The 26,637-nt window shown below is 46.7% G+C and overlaps 1 pseudogene; it reads left to right on the top strand.

The window, feature by feature from the left end:
- The first annotated feature begins 3,046 nt into the window (after positions 1-3,046).
- On the top strand, positions 3,047-5,114 carry LOC119359070 (annotated as a pseudogene).
- The last annotated feature ends 21,523 nt before the right edge of the window (positions 5,115-26,637 follow it).

Raw genomic sequence — 26,637 nt, 5'->3', positions numbered from 1 at the left:
TGTGTGTTTAGTTTTTCTCTTTTATATTTTCTTTTCTGTTTTATTTTAAGTTCCCTTTTATTATAGTTTTATAAAAACACTAGCACCTAAATTTGTATTTATAAATATACTACTGCCACCTTAATTCCCAACCGAAAATAAAATAGTTTAATATTTTATAAAATTCAATAGGCATGTATTTAACTGTTTTAACTACTGTTTTAATTATCTTAGAGCCTTTAAACACTTTATCAAAGTTTGGTTTCTCCACCATAATTACCGCTGCATTATTTAGTTCACTCCGAACATTTTAGCTTTAAAGTTTGGAAACTTTTGTTGTTTGCCTATGTTTTAAATTTGAATTTGAATCGGGTTCGAATCAACGTGAGTTTAATCATAGAAATGGAGGTGACGTGGCATCATTAGCTTGGGATTACTGTAGCATGATTATCAGGGCGTCACACTCGCGCCAAATCTCATTGTAGATAGGGGGCGAGCTCGGGTCGGCCTCCCAACCTGTGAATCCAAAGGTTGAGGGTGAACTTTTGCCATGCCCCACAAAAAAATTTACATGCCGCGGCCTGATACAGGGTCTGATCGAGCAGCTTTTTTCGCCCGAACCCGTATTTTGGCGGTTATTTTGCGGGTCGGGGCATTATGCGGGGTCTGCTAGAGATGCTCTACGTCACACGTGAGTGGTAGTGTTGACGTATAAATGTGTTGCTAAATCTCTTCCATCAGATCGGTATTTTGATTGCATTGGCTGAAGCATGCATTTCTACCCAAAGAAAGTTTGTGCATTTCTAATTTTGTACGTAGGACTACTCACAGTCAGCTGCCATGTGGCCTCTTTGACGTTTAGCAAAGCTTTCGGTATGATAATACATGCCAACAAGTGAGCAATAAACAACGTGTTTTTTCTATACTAGGCATGTGAGGCAGAAGAACCGGAAGGGTTTCCATATATGGAGAGAAGTTGAACAGTGCGAAAAGAAGAGAAAAATTGTAAACTAACAAAACGTCATATATTTAGGAACAGAGGGAGTAGGAGCCTGCTACGAAGGGCACAAACATTCTCCATATTCACCACTTAATTTGAAATGTTTTGCATCCGGTTCAAATAAAAATTCGTACGTGTGAGAGTTGGTTTCGCCAGACTATGAGCTCAATATGATTCATTGGATGCCCTTTCTTACTGTGCATAGACACGTGCTGGTGCTGGGAATAGAGAATTTTGGCGGCAACAACACCACCGCACATGCCATGCCCGAGCCATGGACCCCATGTGTTAAACGTGTTGGAAGTAAACCCGACATACCCTCCCAGCTGGCGGTGTTTGGGTCATGTACGAGCATGTATCCAATTAGTATTTGAGTCAGAGTTAGTCTAGGAGTAGTATTACTCTAGATAGCTTAGCTTTCGTACTATATATATGTACGTACCCCTGGACTTGTAACACCACCGTGAGATCAATAAAGCAATACACCAGGCTCGAGACGGGCCTGTGGCAATCATCCAAATACTTGTGTGCGTGCGTTTGTTTCCGGCCGGCTGGCCGCCGTGCACGTACGTGTGATTTTGGTGTTGCCTACGGAAAGATTGATTAGGAGCAGACTAGCTAGTACAAGCTAGCTTTGCACTACGGTGTGTATCGACGTAAAGCACTTCGTCGAGATTGTCGGCAAAGTTTGTTCGTCATCGTCCATAGTCGGTCGTATCACCGTCGCCGGAAAGTACTCGGCGTCGGGTTTGGGCCAACACGGCTGTCTTCATCGTCACTACTCTCGGCCACTGTAGGTTTAGCACTTTGCGACCCTGTCCGCGTCTTGGCGCTTGCCCAGAAGATCTCACTGTTGAGTGGCCGGTCGATTAGGCGGCAGATCGAGCCGTGACACATGACAACTCCACGAGATTTCTAAGCTAGAGATGCCCCTTACGTCGAGTGACCAGTAGATTGGGCGGCCGATCGAGCTCACTGTCAAAGTGTCAAGTGACCAGTCGATTGGGCGGCGGTAAATGCCACACACATGTTTGTCACTTTCTACCTTAAAAATTCTTTGTACGTCAATCGTCGTTAATGCAACAATGATGTGGTACCTGGTTCAATTTTTACCAAGAAGGCAAATTTTACAATAGTATCTCTTAGAGCATCTACAATCGGACCCATCCTCGCTCCAAATGCCCAGGTGGGCTGTCGGTGTCTGGACAAAAGATAAGTCATCCAACTGGCTCCCAGAAGATCATCTACAGCCAGGCACCCAAAACCCTTCATAAATATCCGGACGGACGGTCCGGCCGATGGCCAGTAAAAAAAGCCGGTGTGAGGGTGATGATCGGAGCAGAAGACAACGGGTACTCAGCCAAAGGATTATGTAAAGCCGAAACGATGGAGAACAACTTAGTGCCACATAAGCAAAATTTGGGGCCAGATATCCACAAGTTGCCTTTATTTAATGAAAATATACCGTGAAACTATTGTTTTACGGTTGGTGCTTCAAAAAAAAATCCACAAGTTGCACATGCTTCAGTAATTCATTGGGGCATGCAGGTGCGGAGGCACGCAAATGCCCAGCCGTGCCGACAACATGATTGCTTCGCGGTCCACAAACTCGTTTGGTTTCCTGCATGGTTTTAAGTTTTACTTTTTAAACCTTGATGAATTTGTCGTCAACTTCCAGCAGTTAAAGCTTGGTAAGCTTTTAAAACAACTGTTAAGACGTATTCAAAAATGGTTTATTTCAAAGTTCTCGTCATAACAAACACGAATATACATATGAAACTTTGGGTTTAACAAATATAACCGATTCAAAATTGAAGGTACAAAAAAATGGTGTCGGTGCCTCAAGTCGCCTCCCGCACATGCTTGCCATATATGTTGTCGGTTTGTAAATCGTGTCAGGTTAGCAGCATAGTGTACTCTTGTGGTTTGTACTGATCACGATCTCTAATTCATCGCCACCTGATTTCGAGACCGATGACCCATTTATAAATAGAAGAGAAAGCTCAAGGACCAATCACAGCATAGTACATATACGTTTTGTAGCTCCTAGCGCTGAGCTATCGTTGCCAGTACGTGTTCCGGGGTGAGCAAATGGCGCCGGCGGCGACGGCCGGCCGGAGACCAGCCTCGTCTACAACGGCGTCGGAGGCGGAAGCGAAGGACGCCGAGAACCTCCGTCTCATCGAGGAGATGACCTCCAACGTGGACTCCGTGCAAGAGCGAGTCCTGGCCGAGATCCTCTCCCGGAACGCCGCAACGGAGTACCTCAGGGACTGCGGCGGCCCCACCGACCGTGCCACCTTTCGGGACAAGGTGCCGGTGGTGTCGTACGACGCTCTGAAGCCGTACATCCAGCGCATCGCCAACGGAGACAGGTCGCCCATCATGTCGACGCACCCCGTCTCCGACTTCCTCACCAGCTCCGGCACCTCCGGCGGCGAGCGCAAGCTGATTCCCAGCACCGCCGAGGAGGGCCGCCGACGCCAGCTTCCCTTCAGCCTCCTTAAGGCACTCATGAACTTGTAAGTCCACTGATCTATACTGTAGCCCTCATTTCCATGCAAAAGCAGAGAGTGATGGACGTGCTGAATGTGCAGGCACTTCCCTGGGCTTGACAAGGGAAAGGGGCTCTACTTTCTCTTCGTCAAGTCGGAGAGCAAAACACCGGGCGGGCTCACGGCGTGGCCGATGATGACAAGCATTTACAAGAGCGAGCAGTTCAAGGGCCCCTTGCGCGACCACACGAGCCCGAGGGCGGCCGTGCTCTGCGCCGACACGTCACAAAGCATGTACGCGCAGATGGTGTGCGGCCTGTGCCAGCGCCACGACGTCCTCCGCGTCGGCGCCGCCTTCGCCTCCGGCCTCTTGCGCGCCATCCGCTTCCTCCAGCTCAACTGGGAGCAGCTCGCCGCCGACATCGAGGCCGGCACGCTCGCCCCGTGCGTGAGCGACGCGTCGGTGCGCGAGGCGGTCGCCGGCATCCTCCGCCGCCCGGACCCCGAGCTCGCCCAGCTCGTCCGGGACGAATGCCGCACGGGCGAATGGGCCGGCATCATCCCGCGCATCTGGCCCAACGCGAGGTACCTCGAGGCCATCGTCCGGCCTTGGAATACTACACCGACGGCCTTCCGGCCTTGGAATACTACACCGGCGGCCTGCCGTTGGTGTCCATCTCCTACGCGTCCTCCGAGTGCTACTTCGGCATCAATCTTCAGCCGCTGTGCAACCCGACCGACGTTTCTTACACCATCATGCCCAACATGGCCTACTTCGAGTTCCTCCCCGTGGACGACACCACCACAGGCGAGGCCGTGGCACCAGAAGGTGACGCGGCCCGGCTGGTAGACCTCGCCCGCGTGGAGGCTGGGCGGGAGTACGAGGTGGTGATCACCACCTACGCCGGGCTCAACCGGTACCGCGTCGGCGACGTGCTCCGCGTGGCGGGCTACCACAACGCCGCTCCGCGGTTCACGTTCGTCCGCCGCAAGAACGTGCTGCTCTCCGTCGAGTCCGACAAAATCGACGAGGTCGAGCTGCAGCGCGCCGTGGAGCGGGCCTCGGAGCTGCTCCGGCCGCACTGCGCGTCCGTGGCGGAGTACACCAGCCACGCGTGCACCAAGCGCATCCCGGGGCACTACGTCATCTACTGGGAGCTGCTGACCACCGGCGACGAGGCTGTGGGCAAGGAGACCCTCGACGGGTGCTGCCTGGAGATGGAGGAGGCCCTGAACGCGGTCTACAGGCAGAGCCGGGTGGCGGATGGGTCGGTCGGGCCGCTCGAGATTCGGGTCGTCCGGCCCGGCACCTTCGAGGAGCTCATGGACTACGCCATCTCTTGCGGCGCGTCCATCAACCAGTACAAGGTGCCCCGCTGCGTCGCTCTCCCGCCCGTCATTGAGCTGCTCGACTCGTGTGTCGTGTCCGCCCACTTCAGCCCTGGCTTACCGCATTGGACCCCAGCACGGCGCAACGACTAGAAGGAGACAACTCGTCGGGTCATGCTCGCCAATGCTTGGGATGATTGATTTCCTTGGGTATGAAGTGCTTCAGCTGGCCTTGGTCCTAGATTGTTGTTGATCGGATGTGTGGTTTTTACTCCCTTCTTTAATAAATCGTGCTTTGTTTGATATTTCAACTTTGTACGTAGAATTGCTCATACTCAGCTGTCTATGTGTCTCACATTGTTCGTGACGCGGTCTAGGTGTCATGTGCCTCGTCTCCTCGCCTTCCTTGGCTGCAGTTCGAGCTTTTCAACAAAGAGCATTTTTTATTAACTTATAATGTAGCATCAAGCGATATAATCACAACAACACTAGTAGAAAAGGGGGCAAAGGTTCAGGCCGGGTAAGCCCATTAGTCCCGGTTCAGTCTAGAACCGGGACCAATGGGTGCATTGGACCCGGTTCGTGAGCCCAGGGGGCCGGCCGGGCCACGTGGGCCATTGGTCTCGGCTCGTCTGGACCTTTTGGTCCCGGTTTGTGGGACGAACCGGGACCAATGGTCCTGGCTCCTGGCCCACCACCATTGGCCCCGGTTGGAGGCATGAACCGGGACCAAAGGCCCCCCTTTAGTCCCGGTTCATGCCACCAACCGGGGCCAATGGTGGTGTCTATATATGCCCCCTCGCGCAAGAGCAGAGCACACTGCTTTGTTTTTTTGGCTGAGGGGGAGAGGGCTTGGTGGTGCTCTAGCTCACCTCCTATGCACACAAGGTGTTCGATGGAATGCCCGAGCCACACTACTTAAGCTTTCTCCTCTCCAAGCTCGACCTCCAAGCTCCATTTTCGTCAATATTTGTCTAGGTTTAGCGGTCCGTCACGCCCCGCCCCCGTCTTCACCGCCGTCGATCACCCGCGCCGATCTCATCACCGGCACCACCGTGGTGAGCCTCTTATTCTTATCTTCATCTGAAAGGAAAAATATTCTTACTTGTATGTTTAGATAGATACTTGTATCATTTTCTTACTTTTATTATTGCATCTTATATAGTGCGATGGTTTTGGTATCCGCCCCCGTCGGCCCTCGTCCTGTCTATGATTCGGATGTGGTATTATCTTTATAATTATTGGTTCATTTATTGTTTATGAAAATTATGCCGACCAACGTGACATAGATTTTATTTATTTAGGAGGTATGTGAACCGGAAATTCCAACCGACCCTATTGTTCAGAGGTTAAATTTAGTTGAAGAAGAAAACAATTTCTTGAAGGAAAAAATAAAAAAAATTGAGGAGGAGAAGATGATATTGGAGTTGCATGTTGCGGATGTCATCGATGATCACAAGATCAAGATGGATGCAATGCGCATGAAGATTAGAAAGATTAGAAAATATGCCGTTCATACCGAGGCTTGGTATCATTATGCCGTTGGATCAATTGTTACCTTGGTTGCGATTATGATCGCGTTTGTTTTCGCATTGAAATGTTTTACATAGTTTCAATGTATGGTTTAATTAATTAGATGCTCTGGAGAGCTATATGTTATTAGATGAGAACTATGTATGTACTTTGGTTTTAATGTGATGATGAACTTATATTAATTTGGTCACTTAATTATCTATTCATGATGTTCTGTAATGGTTTTTGACACACTTAATTATATATAACGCACGCAGATGAACCGGCAATGGATGTACGGTGACAGGCACACCTCCTAGTACATTAAGGGCATGCATGAATTTCTCGAAGCGGCTGAGGCAAACAAGCAGAATGGTTTTATGTGTTGTCCATGCCCTAATTATGGGAATACGAAGTCTTACTCTGACCGGAAAATCCTTCACACCCACCTGCTTTACAAGGATTTCATGCCACACTATAATGTTTGGACAAAGCACGGAGAAATAGGGGTTATGATGGAAGACGGCGAAGAAGAAGAGTACGATAACAACTATGTGCCCCCTGAATACGGTGATGCTGCAACGGGGGGAGCTGGTGAAGATCAAGAGGAACCAGACGATGTGGCCAATGATGCTGCAACGGGTGAAGCTGCTGAAGATCAAGAGGAACCAGACGATGTGCCCGATGATGATGATCTCCGCCGGGTCATTGTCGATGCAAGGACGCAATGCGAAAGTCAAAAGGAAAAGCTGAAGTTCGATCGCATGTTAGAGGATCACAAAAAAGGGTTGTACCCCAATTGCGAAGATGGCAACACAAAGCTCGGTACCATACTGGAATTGCTGCAGTGGAAGGCAGAGAATGCTGTGCCTGACAAAGGATTTGAGAAGCTACTGAAAATATTGAAGAAGAAGCTTCCAAAGGATAATGAATTGCCCGACAGTACATACGCAGCAAAGAAGGTCGTATGCCCTCTAGGATTGGAGGTGCAGAAGATACATGCATGCCCTAATGACTGCATCCTCTACCATGGTGCATACAAGGATCTGAACGCATGCCCGGTATGCGGTGCATTGCGGTATAAGATCAGACGAGATGACCCTGGTGATGTTGACGGCGAGCCCCCCAGGAAGAGGGTTCCTGCGAAGGTGATGCGGTATGCTCCTATAATACCATGGTTGAAACGTCTGTTCAGAAACGGAGAGCATGCCAAATTGATGCGATGGCACAGTGAGGACCATAAGAAATACCGGAAGTTGAGAGCACCCGCTAACGGGTCGCAATGGAGAAAAATCGAGAGAAAGTACTGGGATGAGTTTGCAAAGGACCCAAGGAACATATGGTTTGCTTTAAGCTAGGATGGCATTAATCCTTTCGGGGAGCAGAGCAGCAATCGCAACACCTAGCCCATGACTCTATGTATGTATAACCTTCCTCCTTGGATGTGCATGAAGCGGAAGTTCATTATGATGCCAGTTCTTATCCAATGCCCTAAGCAACCCGGCAACGACATTGATGTGTACCTAAGGTCATTAGTTGAAGAACTTTTACAGCTGTGGAATGGAAACGGCGTACGTACGTGGGATGAGCACAAACAAGAGGAATTTAACCTAAAGGTGTTGCTGTTCGTGACCATAAACGATTGGCCCGCTCTCAGTAGCCTTTCAGGACAGACAAACAAGGGATACCATGCATGCACGCACTGTTTGGATGACACCGAAAGTATATACCTGGACAGATGCAGGAAGAATGTGTACGTGGGCCATCGTCGATTTCTCCCGACCAACCATCAATGTCGAAAGAAAGGAAAGCATTTCAAAGGCGAGGCAGATCACCGGAAGAAGCCCGCCATGCGTACCGGTGATCACGTACTTGCTATGGTCAATGATTTACACGTAATCTTTGGAAAGGGTCCTGACGGACTAGCTGTTCCGAATGACGCTGAGGGACGCGCACCCATGTGGAAGAAGAAATCTATATTCTTCAACCTACCCTACTGGAAAGAGCTAGAGGTTCGCTCTTCAATCGACGTGATGCACGTGACGAAGAACCTTTGCGTGAACCTGTTAGGCTTCTTGAGCGTGTATGGGAAGACAAAAGATACACCTGAGGCACGGGAGGACCTGCAACGTTTGCATGAAAAAGACGGCATGCCTCCGAAGCAGTATGAAGGTCCTGCCAGCTACGCTCTTACGAAAGAAGAGAAAGAAATTTTCTTTGAATGCCTGCTCAGTATGAAGGTCCCGACTGGATTCTCGTCGAATATAAAGGGAATAATAAATATGCCAGAGAAAAAGTTTCAGAACCTAAAGTCTCATGACTGCCACGTGATTATGACGCAACTACTTCCGGTTGCATTGAGGGGGCTTCTATCGAAAAACGTCCGATTAGCCATTGTGAAGCTATGTGCATTCCTGATCGATCCAGAAATCATACCAAGGCTAAGGAGTGATGTGGCGCAATGTCTTGTCAGTTTCGAGCTGGTGTTCCCACCATCCTTCTTCAATATCATGACACACGTCCTAGTTCATCTAGTCGACGAGATTGTCATTCTGGGGTCCGTATTTCTACACAATATGTTCCCCTTTGAGAGGTTCATGGGAGTCCTAAAGAAATGGGTTGTGGAAGTGGCTTAGTCAACGGATCCGCAACATTTGCATCCGTGTGAATTTTGCATAACTCTACATCACCACTCTTTACGATCTTTCGTATCAGGTGATATTTCCAATCTATGTGTCTGACCTTGTGGTGATTCCTCAGCTCCTTGGCTTGTGCGATGGCACCAGAATTATCACAATAAAGGTCCAACGGTTTTATCGAGGCTGGGAAAATACCAAGATCATCCAGAAAGTTCCGGATCCAAACACCTTCCTTTGCAGCTTCACAAGCCACAATGTATTCGGCTTCTGTAGTAGAATCGGCCACCGTATCTTGCTTGGAACTCATCCAGCTCACTGCTCCTCCATTCATGACGTACACGAATCCGGACTGTGATCGACAATCATCTCTGTCGGGTTGGAAACTAGCATCGGCATAACCTCTTACGACAAGCTCTTCCTCACCTCCATAAACTAGGAACATCTCTTTAGTCCTTTTCAGGTGCTTCAAAATAGTCTTTACCACTGCCCAGTGACTCTCACCTGGGTTGGCCTGGTATCTACTTGTCAGGCTTATTGCAAAAGCAACATCGGGCCATGTACATATCATGGCATACATGATGGATCCGATTGCCGAGGCATACGGAATCCTACTCATCCTGCTTCGCTCATCAGATGTCGAAGGACTCTAAGTCTCGCTTAGCCTTATACCATGTGAGAGTGGCAAGAACCCTTTCTTTGCCTCACTCATGTTGAACCGCTTCAACACTTTATCTATGTACGTGCTCTGGCTTAAGCCGAGCAACCTCCTTGATCTATCTCTATAGATCTTAATGCCTAAAATGTACATTGCCTCACCAAGGTCCTTCATCGAAAACTTGCCATTCAATGACTCCTTGACCGAGTTCAGCATCGAAATATCATTTCTGATCAGTAGTATGTCATCCACATACAAGATAAAAACACTATCGAGCTCCCACTTAACTTCTTTTATAAACAAGAGTCCTGTTCGCTTTTGATGAAGCCGAAACCAGTGACGACCTCATCAAAACAAATGTTCCAGCTCCGAGATGCTTGCCTCAACCCATAAATGGATCTCTTGAGCTTGCACCTTAGTAGTGCTAGTCGGATCGACAAAACCTTCAGGTTGTATCATATACACATCCTCGGTTAAATTTCTGTGAAGGAAAGCCATCTTGACATCCATCTGCCATATCTCGTAATCGAAATATGCAGCTATAGCTAGTACGATCCTCACCGACTTAAGCATCGCTACCAGCGAGTAAGTCTCGTCGTAGTCAATTCCTTGAACTTGTCCATAACCTTAGCAACAAGCCGAGCTTTGTGGATCTGAACATTTCCATCCACATCGGTTTTCTTCCTAAAGACCCATTTGCAACCAATGGCTGTTACGCCACTCGGCGGATCAACCAAGTCCCAGACTTGATTCTCATCCATGGACTTTAACTGCAATCTCATGGCTGATACGTCTCCAACGTATCTATAATTTTTGATTGCTCCATGCTATATTATCTACTGTTTTGGACATTATTGGGCTTTATTATCCACTTTTATATTATCTTTGGGACTAACCTATTAACCGGAGGCCCAGCCCAGAATTGCCGTTTTTTGCCTGTTTTAGGGTTTCGAAGAAAAGGAATATCAAATGGAGTCCAAACGGAATGAAACCTTCGGAAACGTGATTTTCTCATCGGATAAGATCCAGGAGACTTGGACCCTCCGTCAAGAAAACCACGAGGCGGTCACGAGGGTGGAGGGCGCCCCCCCTAGGGCGCGCCCCCTGCCTCGTGGGCCCCTCGAAGCTCCACCGACGTACTTCTTCCTCCTATATATATCCACGTACCCCCAAACGATCAGAGATGGAGCCAAAAACCTAATTCCACCGCCGCAACTTTCTGTATCCACAAGATCCCATCTTGGGGCCTGTTCCGGAGCTCCACCGGAAGGGGCATCGATCACGGATGGTTTCTACATCATCATCCAAGCCTCTCCGATGAAGTGTGAGTAGTTTACTTCAGACCTACGGGTCCATAGTTAGTAGCTAGATGGCTTCTTCTCTCTTTTTGGATCTAAATACAATGTTCTCCCCCTCTCTCGTGGAGATCTATTCGATGTAATCTTCTTTTTGCGGTGTGTTTGTTGAGACCGATGAATTGTGGGTTTATGATCAAGTATATCTATGAATAATATTTGAATCTTCTCTGAATTCTTTTATGTATGATTGGTTATCTTTGCAAGTCTCTTCGAATTATCAGTTTGGTTTGGCCTACTAGATTGGTTGTTCTTGCCATGGGAGAAGTGCTTAGCTTTGGGTTCGATCTTGCGGTGTCCTTTCCTAGTGACAGAAGGGGCAGCAAGGCGCGTATTGTATCGTTGCCATCAAGGATAACAAGATGGGGTTTTTATCATATTGCATGAAACTATCCCTCTACATCATGTCATCTTGCTTAAGGCGTTACTTTGTTTTTAACTTAATACTCTAGATGCATGCTGGATAGCGGTCGATGAGTGGAGTAATAGTAGTAGATGCAGGCAGGAGTCGGTCTACTTGTCTCGGACGTGATGCCTATATACATGATCATACCTAGATATTCTCATAATTATTCTCAATTCTGTCAATTGCTCAACAGTAATTTGTTCACCCACTGTCGAATACTTATGCTCTTGAGAGAAGCCACTAGTGAAACCTATGGCCTCCGGGTCTCTTTCTCATCATATCAATCTCCATCACTTTATTATTGCTTTGCTTTTACTTTTTTACTTTGCAACTCTATACCAAAAATACCATAAATATTATTTATCATCTCTATCAGATCTCACTTTCGTAAGTGACTGTGAAGGGATTGACAACCCCTAAGCGCGTTGGTTGCGTTGAGCTATTGTTTTTGCGTAGGTACGAGGGACTCGTGCGTAGCCTCCTACTGGATTGATACCTTGGTTCTCAAAAACTGAGGGAAATACTTACGCTACTTTGCTGCATCATCCTCTCCTCTTCGGGGAAATCCAACACAATGCTCAAGAGGTAGCAATGGCCTCCATCCATGCCTCGGAATCTGGAAGCACGGAGAAATAGGGGTTATGATGGAAGACGGCGAAGAAGAAGAGTACGATAACAACTATGTGCCCCCTGAATACGGTGATGCTGCAACGGGGGGAGCTGGTGAAGATCAAGAGGAACCAGACGATGTGGCCAATGATGCTGCAACGGGTGAAGCTGCTGAAGATCAAGAGGAACCAGATGATGTGCCCGATGATGATGATCTCCGCCGGGTCATTGTCGATGCAAGGACGCAATGCGAAAGTCAAAAGGAAAAGCTGAAGTTCGATCGCATGTTAGAGGATCACAAAAAAGGGTTGTACCCCAATTGCGAAGATGGCAACACAAAGCTCGGTACCATACTGGAATTGCTGCAGTGGAAGGCAGAGAATGCTGTGCCTGACAAAGGATTTGAGAAGCTACTGAAAATATTGAAGAAGAAGCTTCCAAAGGATAATGAATTGCCCGACAGTACATACGCAGCAAAGAAGGTCGTATGCCCTCTAGGATTGGAGGTGCAGAAGATACATGCATGCCCTAATGACTGCATCCTCTACCATGGTGCATACAAGGATCTGAACGCATGCCCGGTATGCGGTGCATTGCAGTATAAGATCAGACGAGATGACCCTGGTGATGTTGACGGTGAGCCCCCCAGGAAGAGGGTTCCTGCGAAGGTGATGCGGTATGCTTCTATAATACCATGGTTGAAACGTCTGTTCAGAAACGGAGAGCATGCCAAATTGATGCGATGGCACAGTGAGGACCATAAGAAATACCGAAAGTTGAGAGCACCCGCTGACGGGTCGCAATGGAGAAAAATCGAGAGAAAGTACTGGGATGAGTTTGCAAAGGACCCAAGGAACATATGGTTTGCTTTAAGCGCGGATGGCATTAATCCTTTCTGTTGGGGAACGTAGCAGAAATTCAAAATTTTCCTACGCGTCACCAAGATCTATCTATGGAGAAACCAGCTACGAGTAGAAGGAGAGTGCATCTACATACCCTTGTAGATCGCTAACCGGAAGCGTTCAAGTGAACGAGGTTGATAAAGTCGTACTCGTCGTGATTCAAATCACCGATGATCAAGTGCCGAACGCACGGCACCTCCGCGTTCAACACACGTACAGCCCGGTGACGTCTCCCACGCCTTGATCCAGCAAGGAGAGAGGGAGAGGTTGAGGAAGACTCCATCCAACAGCAGCACAACGGCGTGGTGGTGGTGGAGGAGCGTGGCAATCCAGCAGGGCTTCGCCAAGCACCATGGGAGAGGAGGAGCACTTGGGAGAGGGAGGGCTGCGCCAGGGGCTTCGTGTCAAGCTCCCATGCGTCTCCCCACTATATATAGGGGTGGAGGGGCTGGTTTCTTGCCCTCCAAGTCCATTGGGGCGTTGGCCAAGGTGGGAGGAAAGAAATCCCATCATTTCCTTCCCCACCGATTGTTATCCCCCCTTTTTAGGGATCTTGATCTTATCCCTTTGGGATATGATCTTATTCCTTCTAAGGGGGGATCTTGGTGCGCCTTGACCAGGGGTATGGGGCCTTGCCCCCACTACCCACGTTCATGTGGGTCCCCCCATGCAGGTGGGCCCCACTTCGGAACCTTCTAGAACCTTCCCGGTACAATACCGAAAAATCCCGAACATTTTCCGGTGGCCAAAATAGGACTTCCCATATATAAATCTTTACCTCCGGACCATTCCGGAACTCCTCGTGACGTCCGGGATCTCATCCGGGACTCCGAACAACATTCGGTAACCACATACAAACTTCCTTTATAACCCTAGCGTCATCGAACCTTAAGTGTGTAGACCCTACGGGTTCGGGAGACATGCAGACATGACCGAGACGTTCTCTGGTCAATAACCAACAGCGGGATCTGGATACCCATGATGGCTCCCACAAGCTCCACGATGATCTCATCGGATGAACCACGATGTCAAGGACTTAATCAATCTCGTATTCAATTCCCTTTGTCTATCGGTATGTTACCTGCCCGAGATTCGATCGTCGGTATCCAATACCTTGTTCAATCTCGTTACCGGCAAGTCACTTTACTCGTTCCATAACACATCATCCCGTGATCAACTCCTTGGTCACATTGCGCATATGATGATGTCCTACCGAGTGGGCCTAGAGATACCTCTCCGTTTACACGGAGTGACAAATCCCAGTCTCGATCCGCATAAAACAATAGATACTTTCGGAGATACCTGTAGTGCACCTTTATAGTCACCCAGTTACGTTGTGACGTTTGATACACCCAAAGCACTCCTACGGTATCCAGGAGTTACACGCTCTCATGGTCAAAGGAAGAGATACTTGACACTGGCAAAGCTCTAGCAAACGAACTACACGATCTTTGTGCTAGGCTTAGGATTGGGTCTTGTCCATCACATCATTCTCCTAATGATGTGATCCCGTTATCAACGACATCCAATGTCCATAGCCAGGAAACCATGACTATCTGTTGATCACAACGAGCTAGTCAACTAGAGGCTCACTAGGGACATATTGTGGTCTATGTATTCACACATGTATTACGATTTCCGGATAATACAGTTATAGCATGAATAAAAGACAATTATCATGAACAAGGAAATATAATAATAACACTTTTATTATTGCCTCTAGGGCATATTTCCAACAGTCTCCCACTTGCACTAGAGTCAATAATCTAGTTCACATCGCCATGTGATTAACACTCACAGGTCACATCGCCATGTGACTAATACCCAAGAGTTTTAGGTTTGATCATGTTGCTTGTGAGAGAGGTTTTAGTCAACGGGTCCGAACCTTTCAGATCCGTGTGTGCTTTACAGATCTCTATGTCATCTCCTAGATGTAGCTACCACGCTCTATTTGGAGCTATTCCAAATAACTGTTCTACTTGGAGCTATTCTAAATTGTTGCCCCATAATACGTATCCGGTATCTCTTCTTAGAGCTATCCGGATAGGTGTTAAGCTTGCATCGACGTAACCTTTATGACGAACTCTTTTACCACCTCCATAATCGAGAAAATTCCTTAGTCCACTAGTTACCAAGGATAACTTTGACCGCTGTCTGCGATCCATTCATGGATCACTCTTGTACCCCTTAACTGACTCATGGCAAGGCACACTTCAGGTGCGGTACTCAGCATGGCATACTGTAGAGCCTATGTCTTAAGCATAGGGGACGACCTTCATCCTTTCTCTCTATTCTGCCGAGGTCGAGCTTTAAGTCTTAACTTCGTACCTTACAACTCAGGCAAGAACTCCTTCTTTGACTGGTCCATCTTGAACACCTTCAAGATCATGTCAAGGTATGTGCTCATTTGAAAGTATTATTAAGCATTTTGATCTATCCTTATAGATCTTGATGCTCAATGTTCAAGTAGCTTAATCCAGGCTTTCATTGAAAAACACTTTCAAAATAACCCTATATGCTTTCCAGAAATTCTACATCATTTCTGATCAACAATATGTCAACAACATATACTCATCAGAAATTCTATAGTGCTCCCACTCACTTCTTTGGAAATACAAGTTTCTCATAAACTTTGTACAAACCCAAAATCTTTGATCATCATCAAAGCATACATTCCAACTCCGAGATGCTCACTCCAGTCCTTAGAAGGATTGCTGGAGCTTTGCATACTTATTAGCATCTTTCGGGATTGACAAAACCTTCCGGTTGTATCACATACAACCTTTCCTCAAGAAAATCGTCGAGGAAACAATGTTTTGACATCCTATCTGCAAGATTTCATAAATAATGCAGTAATCGCTAATATAATTCCAACAGACTCTTAGCATCGCTACGAGTGAGAAAATCTCATCGTAGTCAACTCCTTGAACTTGTCGGAAAACATCTTAACGACAAGTCGAGCTTTCTTAATGGTAATTCTTACCATCATTGTCTGTCTTCCTTTTAAAATCCATCCGTACTCATTTGCCTTACGACCATCGAGCCGTTCTGCCAAGGTCTTCACTTTGTTTTCATACATGGATCCTCTCTCGGATTTTATGGCCTCAAGCCATTTATCGGAATCCGGGCCCACCATCGCTTCTCCATAGCTCGTAGGCTCATTGTTGTCTAGCAACATGACTTCCAAGACAGGATTACGTACCACTCTGAAGTAGTACGTATCCATGTCACCCTACAAGGTACGGTAGTGACTTGATCCGAAACTTCATGATCACTATCATAAGCTTCTACTTCAATTGGTGTAGGTGCCACAGGAACAACTTCCTGTGCCCTGCTACACACTTGTTAAAGTGATGGTTCAATAACCTCATCAAGTCTCCACCATCCTCCCACTCAATTCTTTCGAGAGAAACTTTTCCTCGAGAAAGTACCTGATTCTAGAAACAATCCCTTATTGCTTTCGGATCTGAGACAGGAGGTATACCCAACTGTTTTGGGTGTCCTATGAAGATGCATTTTATCCGCTTTGGGTTCGAGCTTATCAATCCTGAAACTTTTTCACATAAGCGTTGCAGCCCCAAACCTTTAAGAAACGACAACTTAGGTTTCTCTAAACCATAATTCATACGGTGTCATCTCAACGGAATTACGTGGTGCCCTATTTAAAGTGAATGTGGTTGTCTCTAATGCCTAACCCATGGACAATAGTGGTAATTCGATAAGAGACATCATGGTACGCACCATATCCAATAGGGTGCAACTATGATGTTCGGACACACCATCACATTATGGTGTTCCAGGCGGTATTAATTGCGAAACAATTTCCACAATGTCTTAATTGTGTGCCAAAACTCGTAACTCAGATATTCATCTCTATGATCATATCATAGACATTTTATCCTCTTGTCACAATGATCTTCTACTTCACTCTGAAATTATTTGAACCATTCAATAATTCAGACTTGTGTTTCATCAAGTAAATATTCTAAACATCTACTCGAATCATCTGTGAAGTAAGAACATAACGATATTCACTGCATGCCTCAGCACTCATTGGACTGCACACATCAAAATGTGTTACTTCCAACAAGTTGCTATCTTGTTCCATCTTACTGAAAACGAGGCTTTTCAGTCATCTTGCCCATGTGGTATGATTTGCATATCTCAAGTGATTTAAAATCAAGTGAGTCCAAACGATCCATCTGCATGGAGTTTCTTCATGTGTATACACCAATAGACATGGTTCGCATGTCTCAAACTTTTCTAAAACGAGTGAGTCCAAAGATCCATCAACATGGAGCTTCTTCATGCGTTTTATACCATTATGACTTACATGGCAGTGCCACAAGTAAGTGGTACTATCATTACTATCTTATATCTTTTGGCATGAAAATGTGTATCACTACGATCGATATTCAATAAACCATTCAGGTTTAATACTAATCTTGATGGTAGAGGGAGCGTGCGATGTTTGATCACATCAAACTTGGAAACACTTCCAACATATATCGTCAGCTCACTTTTAGCTAGTCTTCGTTTATTCCGTAGCTTTTATTTCGAGTTACTAACACTTAGCAACCGAACCGGTATCTAATACCCTGGTGCTACTAGGAGTACTAGTAAAGTACACATTAACATAATGTATATCCAATATACTTCTATCGACCTTGCCAGCCTTCTTATCTACCAAGTATCTAGGGTAATTCTGCTCCAGCGGCTATTCCCCTTATCACAGAAGCACTTAGTCTCGGGTTTGGGTTCAACCTCGGGTTTCTTCACTGGTGCAGCAGCTGATTTGCCGTTTCATGAAGTATCCCTTCTTGCCCTTGCCCTTCTTGAAACTAGTGGTTTCACCAACCATCAACAATTGATGCTCCTTCTTGATTTCTACTTTCGTGGTGTCAAACATCGTGAATACCTCAAGGATCATCATGTCTATCCCTGATATGTTATAGTTCATCACGAAGCTCTAGCAGCTTGGTGGCAATGACTTTGGAGAAACATCACCATCTTATCTGGAAGATCAACTCCCACTCGATTCAAGTGATTGTTGCACTCAGACAATCTGAGCACAAGCTCAACGATTGAGCTTTTCTCCCTTAGTTTGCAAGCTAAGAAAATCGTCGGAGGTCTCATACCTCTTGACGTGGGCACGAGTCTGAAATCCCAATTTCAGCCCTCGAAACATCTCATATGTTCCGCGACGTTTCGAAAAACGTCTTTGGTGCCTCAACTCTAAACCGTTTAACTGAACTATCACGTAGTTATCAAAACGTGTATGTCCGATGTACGCAACATCCACAAACGACGTTTGGGGTTCAGCACACTGAGCGGTGCATTAAGGACATAAGTTTTCTACTGTCCGCATAATTGCTACTGTCAACTTTCAACTATATTTTCTCTAGGAACATATCTAAACAGTGGAACTAAAGCGCGAGCTTACGACATAATTTGCAAAAAGGTCTTTTGACTATGTTCAAGATAATTAAGTTCATCTTATGAACTCCCACTCAGATAGACATCCCTCTAGTCATCTAAGTGATTACATGATCCGAGTCAACTAGGCCGTGTCCGATCATCACGTGAGATGGACTAGTCATCATCGGTGAACATCTTCATGTTGATCGTATCTACTATACGACTCATGCTCGACCTTTCGGTCTCCGTGTTCCGAGGCCATGTCTGCACATGCTAGGCTCGTCAAGTTAACCCTAAGTGTTTTCGCTGTGTAAAACTGTCTTACACCCGTTGTATGTGAACGTAAGAATCCATCACACCCGATCATCACGTGGTGCTTAGAAGCGACGAACTGTAGCAACGGTGCACAGTTAGGGGAGAACACTTCTTGAAATTTTGTAAGGGATCATCTTATTTACTACCGTCGTCCTAAGTAAACAAGATGCATAAACATGATAAACATCACATGCAATCAAATAGTGACATGATATGGCCAATATCATTTTTGCTCCTTTTGATCTTCATCTTCGGGGCTCCATGATCATCATCGTCACCGGCATGACACCATGATCTCCATCATCGTGTCTTCATGAAGTTGTCACGCCAACGACTACTTCTACTTCTATGGCTAACACTTTTAGCAATAAAGTAAAGTAATTTACATGGCGTTGTTAAATGACACGCAGGTCATACAATAAATAAAGACAACTCCTATGGCTCCTGCCGGTTGTCATACTCATCGACATGCAAGTCGTGAATCCTATTACAAGAACATGATCAATCTCATACATCACATATCATTCATCACATTCTTCTTGGCCATATCACATCACAAAGCATACCCTGCAAAAACAAGTTAGACGTCCTCTAATTGTTGTTTGCATGTTTTACGTGGCTGCTATGGGTTTCTAGCAAGAACGTTTCTTACCTACGCAAAACCACAACGTGATATGCCAATTGCTATTTATCCTTCATAAGGACCCTTTTCATCGAATCCGTTCCGACTAAAGTGGGAGAGACTGGCACCCGCTAGCCACCTTATGCACCAAGTGCATGTCAATCGGTGGAACCTGTCTCACGTAAGAGTACGTCTAAGGTCGGTCCGGGCCGCTTCATCCCACAATACCGTCGAAACAAGATTGGACTAGTAACGGTAAGCATATTGTACAACATCAACGCCCACAACTACTTTGTGTTCTACTCGTGCAAAGAATCTACACAATAGACCTAGCTCATGATGCCACTGTTGGGGAACGTAGCAGAAATTCAAAATTTTCCTACGCGTCACCAAGATCTATCTATGGAGAAACCAGCTACGAGTAGAAGGAGAGTGCATCTACATACCCTTGTAGATCGCTAAGCGGAAGCGTTCAAGTGAACGGGGTTGATGAAGTCGTACTCGTCGTGATTCAAATCACCGATGATCAAGTGCCGAACGCACGGCACCTCCGCGTTCAACACACGTACAACCCGGTGACGTCTCCCACGCCTTGATCCAGCAAGGAGAGAGGGAGAGGTTGAGGAAGACTCCATCCAACAGCAGCACAACGGCGTGGTGGTGGTGGAGGAGCGTGGCAATCCAGCAGGGCTTCGCCAAGCACCATGGGAGAGGAGGAGCACTTGGGAGAGGGAGGGCTGCGCCAGGGGCTTCGTGTCAAGCTCCCATGCGTCTCCCCACTATATATAGGGGTGGAGGGGCTGGTTTCTTGCCCTCCAAGTCCATTGGGGCGTTGGCCAAGGTGGGAGGAAAGAAATCCCATCATTTCCTTCCCCACCGATTGTTATCCCCCCTTTTTAGGGATCTTGATCTTATCCCTTTGGGATATGATCTTATTCCTTCTAAGGGGGGATCTTGGTGCGCCTTGACCAGGGGTATGGGGCCTTGCCCCCACTACCCACGTTCATGTGGGTCCTCCCATGCAGGTGGGCCCCACTCCGGAACCTTTTAGAACCTTCCCGGTACAATACCGAAAAATCCCGAACATTTTCCGGTGGCCAAAATAGGACTTCCCATATATAAATCTTTACCTCCGGACCATTCCGGAACTCCTCGTGACGTCCGGGATCTCATCCGGGACTCCGAACAACATTCGGTAACCACATACAAACTTCCTTTATAACCCTAGCGTCATCGAACCTTAAGTGTGTAGACCCTACGGGTTCGGGAGACATGCAGACATGACCGAGACGTTCTCTGGTCAATAACCAACAGCGGGATCTGGATACCCATGATGGCTCCCACAAGCTCCACGATGATCTCATCGGATGAACCACGATGTCAAGGACTTAATCAATCTCGTATTCAATTCCCTTTGTCTATCGGTATGTTACCTGCCCGAGATTTGATCGTCGGTATCCAATACCTTGTTCAATCTCGTTACCGGCAAGTCACTTTACTCGTTCCATAACACATCATCCCGTGATCAACTCCTTGGTCACATTGCGCATATGATGATGTCCTACCGAGTGGGCCTAGAGATACCTCTCCGTTTACACGGAGTGACAAATCCCAGTCTCGATCCGCATAAAACAATAGATACTTTCGGAGATACCTGTAGTGCACCTTTATAGTCACCCAGTTACGTTGTGACGTTTGATACACCCAAAGCACTCCTACGGTATCCAGGAGTTACACGCTCTCATGGTCAAAGGAAGAGATACTTGACACTGGCAAAGCTCTAGCAAACGAACTACACGATCTTTGTGCTAGGCTTAGGATTGGGTCTTGTCCATCACATCATTCTCCTAATGATGTGATCCCGTTATCAACGACATCCAATGTCCATAGCCAGGAAACCATGACTATCTGTTGATCACAACGAGCTAGTCAACTAGAGGCTCACTAGGGACATATTGTGGTCTATGTATTCACACATGTATTACGATTTCCGGATAATACAGTTATAGCATGAATAAAAGACAATTATCATGAACAAGGAAATATAATAATAACACTTTTATTATTGCCTCTAGGGCATATTTCCAACACTTTCGGGGAGCAGAGCAGCAATCACAGCACCTAGCCCGTGACTCTATGTATGTATAACCTTCCTCCTTGGATGTGCATGAAGCGGAAGTTCATTATGATGCCAGTTCTTATCCAATGCCCTAAGCAACCTGGCAACGACATTGATGTGTACCTAAGGCCATTAGTTGAAGAACTTTTACAGCTGTGGAATGGAAACGGTGTACGTACGTGGGATGAGCACAAACAAGAGGAATTTAACCTAAAGGTGTTGCTATTCGTGACCATAAACGATTGGCCCGCTCTCAGTAGCCTTTCAGGACAGACAAACAAGGGATACCACGCATGCACGCACTGTTTGGATGACACCGAAAGTATATACTTGGACAGATGCAGGAAGAATGTGTACGTGGGCCATCGTCGATTTCTCCCGACCAACCATCAATGTCGAAAGAAAGGCAAGCATTTCAAAGGCGAGGCAGATCACCGGAAGAAGCCCGCCATGCGTACCGGTGATCACGTACTTGCTATGGTCAATGATTTACACGTAATCTTTGGAAAGGGTCCCGACGGACTAGCTGTTCCGAATGACGCTGAGGGACGCGCACCCATGTGGAAGAAGAAATCTATATTCTTCGACCTACCCTACTGGAAAGAGCTAGAGGTCCGCTCTTCAATCGACGTGATGCACGTGACGAAGAACCTTTGCGTGAACCTGTTAGGCTTCTTGAGCGTGTATGGGAAGACAAAAGATACACCTGAGGCACGGGAGGACCTACAACGTTTGCACGAAAAAGACGGCATGCCTCCGAAGCAGTATGAAGGTCCTGCCAGCTACGCTCTTACGAAAGAAGAGAAAGAAATTTTCTTTGAATGCCTGCTCAGTATGAAGGTCCCGACTGGATTCTCGTTGAATATAAAGTGAATAATAAATATTCCAGAGAAAAAGTTTCAGAACCTAAAGTCTCATGACTGCCACGTGATTATGACGCAACTGCTTCCGGTTGCATTGAGGGGGCTTCTATCGAAAAACGTCCGATTAGCCATTGTGAAGCTATGTGCATTCCTGATCGATCCAGAAATCATACCAAGGCTAAGGAGTGATGTGGCGCAATGTCTTGTCAGTTTCGAGCTGGTGTTCCCACCATCCTTCTTCAATATCATGACACACGTCCTAGTTCATCTAGTCGACGAGATTGTCATTCTGGGGTCCGTATTTGTACACAATATGTTCCCCTTTGAGAGGTTCATGGGAGTCCTAAAGAAATATGTCCGTAACCGCGCTAGGCCAGAAGGAAGCATCTCCATGGGCCATCAAACAGAGGATGTCATCGGGTTTTGTGTTGACTTCATTCCTAGCCTTAAGAAGATAGGTGTCCCTAAATCGCGGTATGAGGGGAGACTGACTAGAAAAGGCACGCTAGGAGCGGACTCAATAATATGTAGGGACGGGAATTCTTGGTCTAAAGCACACTACACAGTTTTACAGAACTCTACCTTGGTGACCCCGTATGTCGATGAACACAAGAATAGTCTGCGCTCCAAACACCCGGAGCAGTGCGACGACTGTATTACATGTGAACACATCAGGACTTTCAGCAGTTGGTTGGAAACATGTCTCAGAGGTGACAACACTGTTTGTGATGAGCTGTACTTGTTGTCCAGGGGACCATCTTTGACTGTATTGATTTACAAAGGATACGAGATAAATGGGAATACATTTTACACGATTGAACAAGATCAAAAGAGCACCAACCAAAACAACGGTGTTCGCTTTGATGCAACAACCGAGAAGGGAAAGGACACATATTATGGTTACATAGTGGACATATGGGAACTTGACTACGGACATAATTTTAAGGTCCCTTTGTTTAAGTGCAAATGGGTCAATCTGTCAGGAGGCGGGGTACAGGTAGACCCACAGTACGGAATGACAACAGTGGATCTGAAAAATCTTGGGTACACTGATGAACCGTTCGTCCTAGGCAATGATGTGGCACAGGTTATCTATGTGAAGGACATGTCTACCAGACCGAGAAAAAAATATAAGGAAGCGAATACATCATACGATGAGCCAAAGCGCCACATAGTTCTTTCAGGAAAAAGGGACATCGTGGGAGTGGAGGGCAAGACAGACATGTCTGAAGATTATGAAAAGTTTCATGAAATTCCTCCCTTCAAAGTCAAGGCTGACCCAAGCATCCTGATAAACGATGAAGATTATCCATGGTTACGGCGCAATAAGCAAATGACACAAGCGAAGAAAAAGTGAAGACTTTCTCCCGCAACTATTATGATGATACCATGCCAACTGTGTAACAGACGAGTATGATACCATTCTCCGTTTTGTACATGCACATGAAGGAAATATGCCCTAGAGGCAATAATAAAGTTATTATTTATTTCCTTATAATCATGATAAAAGGTTTATTATTCATGCTAGAATTGTATTAACCGGAAACATAATACATGTGTGAATACATAGACAAACAAAGTGTCACTAGTATGCCTCTACTTGACTAGCTCGTTAATCAAAGATGGTTATGTTTCCTAACCATGAACAATGAGTTGTTATTTGATTAACGGGATCACATCATTAATAGAATGATCTGATTGACATGACCCATTCCATTAACTTAGCACCCGATCGTTTAGTATGTTGCTATTGCTTTCTTCATGACTTATACATGTTCCTGTAACTATGAGATTATGCAACTCCCGTCTACCGGAGGAACACTTTGGGTACTACCAAACATCACAATGTAACTGGGTGATTATAAAGGAGTAGTACAGGTGTCTCCAAAGGTACATGTTGGGTTGGCGTATTTCGAGATTAGGTTTTGTCACTCCGATTGTCGGACAGGTATCTCTGGGCCCTCTCGGTAATGCACATCACATAAGCCTTGCAAGCATTGCAACTAATGAGTTAGTTGCGAGATGATGTATTACGGAACGAGTAAAGAGACTTTCCAGAAACGAGATTGAACTAGGTATGGGATACCGACGATCGAATCTCGGGCAAGTAACATACCGATGACAAAGGGAACAACGTATGTTGTTATGCGGTCTGATCGATAAAGATCTTCGTAGAATATGTAGGAGCCAATATGGGCATCCAGGTCCCGCTATTGGTTATTGACCGGAGACATGTCTCGGTCATGTCTACATTGTTCTCGAACCCGTAGGGTCCGCACGCTTAAGGTTACGATGACAGTTATATTATGAGTTTAGGCATTTTGATGTACCGAAGGTTGTTCGGAGTCCCGGATGTGATCACGGACATGACGAGGAGTCTCGAAATGGTCGAGACGTAAAGATTGATATATTGGAAGCCTATGTTTGGATATCGGAAGTGTTCCGGGTGAAATCGGGATTTTACCGGAGTACCGGGAAGGTTACCGGAACCCCCCGGGAGCTAAATGGGCCATGATGGGCCTTAGTGGAAAAGAGAAGAGGCAGCCCTACATGGGCTGCGTACCTCCCCCTTCCCCTAGTCCTATTAGGACTAGGAGAGGTGGCCGGCCCCCTCTCTCTCTTTCCCCCCTCCGCGAATCCTATTCCAACTAGGATTGGGGGGGGGGGAATCCTACTCCCAGAGGGAGTAGGACTCTCCTGGCGCGCCACACCTTGGCCGGCCAGCCTCCCCCCTCTAGTCCTTTATATACTGAGGCAGAGGCACCCTAGAACACACAAGTTGATCCACGTGATCTATTCCTTAGCCGTGTGCGGCGCCGCCAGCCACCATAGTCCTCGATAATACTGTAGCGGAGTTTAGGCGAAGCCCTACTGCTGTAGTACATCAAGATCGTCACCACGCCGTCGTGCTGACGGAACTCTTCCCTGACACTTTGCTGGATCGGAGTCCGGGGATCGTCATCGAGCTGAACGTGCTCGAACTCGGAGGTGTCGTAGTTTCGGTGCTTGATCGGTTGGATCGTGAAGACGTACGACTACTTCCTCTATGTTGTGTCAACGCTTCCGCAGTCGGTCTCCGTGGGTACGTAGACAACACTCTCCCCTCTCGTTGCTATGCATCACATGATCTTGCGTGTGCGTAGGAATTTTTTTGAAATTACTACGAAACCCATCAGCACATGCTATGCCAACTTTTTTAGAGTTCATTTCAAATGCTTTAATGTCTTATGGTTTGGCCCTCGTAATACCATTAATCCCGGTTCACTCCTTGTCAACAATGTTCACCAAGAACACTCTCAAGAGGGCAACAAACTTGTGATTCACACAAATTTCAAAATATTCAAATTTTAACTATTCTAATTTGAAAACTAATGGCACTAACAGAAAGTTTATAATTTTTCTAAAACTAAAAGCAAAAAGAATTAAAAAATAAAGCACAAAACAAAAGAAAATAAATAATGCAAAAAACAAAACAAAAAAACTGAAATAAAAATAAAAATAGCAACAATAAGTATTTTGTTGTAAGTAGAAACAAAATAAAATAAATAAAGCAACAAAGAAAACAAAAAAAGTGTTTTCAAATTTGAAAACTAATGGCAATACCAAAAGTTTATAATTTTTCTAAAACTAAAAGCATAAGGAATTAAAAAATAAAGCAAAAAACAAATAAAATAAAATAAATAAAGCAACAAAAAAACAAAAAAACAAAAAAAGTGCCACCTACTGGGCCCCCACAGGCTGAATACGACTAGAAACCCATCCATGGGCCAGGATTCAGGCCCGCAGGAGGACCAGTAGGCCCACAGGCATATCAGTGACAATTAGGCCCGTAAGCCTGCAATGGAGAGAAGCTCGAGAGGGGTGCGGCAGTGGGGCTTATAAACCACTGCGCACCCCTCGCAACTAGCGAGGTGGGACTAAACTTTCGACGCGGGCGCAGCAGCACAAGGCCTTTGGTCCCGGTTGGTGGCACCAACCGGGACTAAAGGTGGGCATTGGTCCTGGTTGGTGCCACGAACCGGTACCAATGACCCCCTTTAGTCCCGGTTGGTGCCATCAACCGGGACCAAAGGCCGTCGCTTCCCGCCCTTTGGGCTGCTAAAAAGTGGCCTTTGGTCATGGTTGGTGGCACCAACCGGGACTAATGCCCACCTTTAGTCCCGGTTGCTGCCACGAACCGGGACTAAAGGCTCTGCTATATAAGTCAACACTTAGGAAATTTTCACTCTCATCTTGCAGTTGCCGCCCCCGACGACGCCGACGCCGCCAGGCTGCCCCGACGCCGCCCGCCCCGGCCCGCCCCCGTCGTCGCCGTCACCCGTGCCCCTGCCCAACGCGCGCCGCCCCGGCCCGCCCTCGTCGCCGTCGCCCGCGTCCCTACCCCGACGCGCGCCGCCCCGGCCCGCCCTCGCCGTCGCC

Source organism: Triticum dicoccoides, chromosome 2A (assembly GCF_002162155.2).
Source record: "Triticum dicoccoides isolate Atlit2015 ecotype Zavitan chromosome 2A, WEW_v2.0, whole genome shotgun sequence".
NCBI lineage: Eukaryota > Viridiplantae > Streptophyta > Magnoliopsida > Poales > Poaceae > Triticum > Triticum dicoccoides.
This window is presented reverse-complemented; position numbering and strand designations above follow the sequence as displayed.